At 42.5% G+C, this 3,346-nt stretch overlaps 1 pseudogene; it reads left to right on the forward strand.

Moving 5' to 3' along the window:
- The first annotated feature begins 505 nt into the window (after window positions 1–505).
- On the forward strand, window positions 506–1,519 carry LOC110333262 (annotated as a pseudogene).
- The last annotated feature ends 1,827 nt before the right edge of the window (window positions 1,520–3,346 follow it).

Here is a 3,346-nt window from a genome sequence, read left to right on the forward strand (position 1 = left end):
GTCTGGTGAGGTCAGGAGAGGGGGATGAGGGGAAGACATCCTCGTGGGCACGGGGGGTGGGGGGGGGTAGAGGGGGGCGAAGCAGGGAGGAGGTATGGGATATTGAACAACAGTCTGAGGGTGAACCGGGAAAGGAATAAAATCTGGAGTATAAAAATAAATAATAATAATAATAATAATAATAATAATAATAATAATAATAATAATAATGATAATAATAAAAAGATGGAAAACATGATCTGTTCACACTTGTTCGCTACTTTCAAAAGGACTTCCGGAAGCAGAGTTGGCAAGAATGTGTGGACGCTGGCACTTGGTGCCCTGGGATGCAAAAAGGTTACTTCTTTGCAATATGTCAGGTTTAAGATTTGTTTTCCCCTTTTGATTTCCGCTTCCCATTATTATTAGTTCACCTTCATGTTGTAAACTTGAATATCATGCTCTCTGCTCCTCCCTGTTCCAGAGATAGCCACATCTTCTTGTGCAGTGCCAGCCTCATCCTGTAAACAAAATGGCGAAGGTCGGTGTGAACAAATTTGGCCGCATTGGATGCCTGGTTACCAGGGCTGCCATCTGCTCTCCGCTAGGCAAGATGGAGATTGTTGCCATCAACAACCCCTTCCGATTGACCTCAACTACATGGTCTACATGTTCCAGTATGACTCCACCCATGGCAAATTCAATGGTACAGTCAAGGCTGAGAATGGGAAGCTTATCATCATCCGGAAGCCCATCACCATCTTCCAGGAGCAAGATCCCGCTAACATCAAATGGGGTGATGCTGGTGTTTGGTATATTGTAGAGTCGACTGGCGTCTTCACCACCATGGAGAAGGCCGGGGCCCAGTTGAAGGATGGGGCCAAAAGGGTCATCATCTCCGACTCTCCTGCCGATGCCTCCATGTTTGTGATGAGTACATACCACGAGAAATATGATAACTCACTCAAGATTGTCAGCTATACATCCTGCACCACCAACTGCTTAGCCCCCCTGGCCAAGGTCATCCATGACAACTTTGGCATCATGGAAGGGCTCGTGACCACTATTCATGCCATTACTGCCACTCAGAAGATTGCGGATGGCCCCTCTGGAAAGCTGTGGTATGATGGCTGTGGGCTTCCCAGAACATCATCCCTGCATCCCCTGATGCTGCGAAGGCTGTGGGCAGGGTCATTTCAGAGCTGAACATGAAGATCACTGGCATGGCCTTTTGTGTTCCTACCCCTAATGTAGCCATCATGGATCTGACATGCCATCTGGAGAAACCTGCCAAGTATGATGACATCAAGAAGGTGGTGACGCAGGCATCTGAGGGCCCACTGAAGGGCATCCTGGACTACACTGAGGACCAGGTTGTCTCCTGGGACTTCAACAGCAACTCCCACTCTTCCACCTTTGATGCTGGGGCTGGCATTGATCTAAATGACAACTTTGTAATCTCATTTCCTGGTATGAAAATGAATATGGCTACAGAAGGACGGTGGTGGACCTCATGGTTTACATGGCCTTCAGGGAGTAAGGAACCCTGGACCACCCACCCCAGCAAGGACACTGAGGGCAAGAGAGAGGTCCTCGGTTGCTGAGGATTCCCTATCCCAACACTGAACATCTCCCTCACAATTTCCATCCCAGATCTCCATGATAACGGGGGGGAGGGGGCTAGGGAGTTCTCCCTACTCTCCTGAATACCATCAATAAAGTTTGCAGTACCCACCAACCCAAAAAAGAAAATCACTAACACACTTTCTATTTCAAATACATAAATAAGGCAAGGAAGGGTCATTTTCCCCTACTTGCCTTCGATATTTCTCCTAATATCGCTCTGTTTGTGCTTCTAGCATTTCTTTTTGAGTATTTTCTCATGCAAATATTAGCTCCATTATCTTTCTTAGTTTATAAATGTCTCCTGGAAATCATGTTTGTCTGGTTGGAGAGCTTACCCCCCACTGTGTTCTTCTTGTATGTTTCTGTCAGTTTTTCCATGCTGTATGCCTGCCTTCTCTGTCTACTAGTGTTTTCTAACTAGAAGCAGTATCAACACAGACCAGGAAGTGCCTATGTATATTTTGGATTTATTTTCAGTTATATTGCGCCTATGTAGCTTGGGATTTATTTTCAGTTATATTGCTAGTATTTGGGAGACATTTTTTCCTTTTATTGGAAATATTTTTCCTCATATAATATATCCCTTTCCTTTTTTCCTCCCCAATTCCTTCCCATGTAGATTCACCATTTTCTCTCTCGTAAGAAGAAAGGCAGGCTTCTAAGGGATAACAAATAAAATTAAGGAAGATAAAAAGCAGGATTATGCATTGAATGGTAAGTGTGATTAAGAGATTCTTACATAGAACCCTGTCACTGACTTCCTCTCAACAGTGTCCACTTTGTCTCTGCTGGTGAACATAGGGAATCTCTTCTTGCTGAGAGGAAGCGGCTCTCCTCACTCACCACCAATGCTGAAATATAGCAAATCCTGGGCTTTGACATAATAAAAATATGTAAGTTGGTTTTGTTTTTGTCAAAATTACAATGTGAGCAATTTTCCACTCTTAATTATTCTGTGTATGGAGAGATGAAAAAGTCTCTCTCTCTCTTCTCTCTCTTCTCTTCTCTTCTCTTCTCTTCTCTTCTCTTCTCTTCTCTTCTCTTCTCTTCTCTTCTCTTCTCTTCTCTTCTCTTCTNTCTCCTCTCCTCTCCTCTCCTCTCCTCTCCTCTCCTACACTGAAGTAGCTGTACTGGGAAGCACCAGCCCATAGAGGTAACATCTGGACGTGTCCCCATAAGGAAAAAGAATTCTACTCTGGAAATTGAATATCTTTTCATCTGGCTTCCTAACTGAAGATGAAGCAAAGCAAAACAGTAGACACCATCCTGGAAAGCAAAGCAAGCCTGTGAGCACTCCTCTGGTGTCACTGTGAAGGCATGCTTTGATAAGGCATACTTTTAATTCACATCTTTTGTATAGAGCCATTAAACTCACTCAGCTCATGGTATTATCAAGAAAGGAACCATTTACTAAGGGGTTTAGTTGTTTTATTATTATTATTATTATTATGACTACTAACACGCTATTGTTGATATGTTCTATAGAACACAGCCTTTGAACACTAACAAGTACCTGTTAGATGAATAAGTTACTGAAACCATCTTTTGAAATTAGAAAAGCTATTTATAAAATCAAAGTAAAAAATAAAATGAGAAAATATTCTGTTATATTTGTATCCATTCAGCTGATTGTATTGGGAAAAAAAAATCCCCTAATAAAAGATTGCCTTAATTACAATATTCTCCCCTACAGTACATTGTGCTTTTTAATTTCACTTTAGCTAAAACACAGCAGTGATAA

This window comes from Mus pahari, chromosome 15, assembly GCF_900095145.1.
Source record: "Mus pahari chromosome 15, PAHARI_EIJ_v1.1, whole genome shotgun sequence".
NCBI classification, from domain to species: domain Eukaryota; kingdom Metazoa; phylum Chordata; class Mammalia; order Rodentia; family Muridae; genus Mus; species Mus pahari.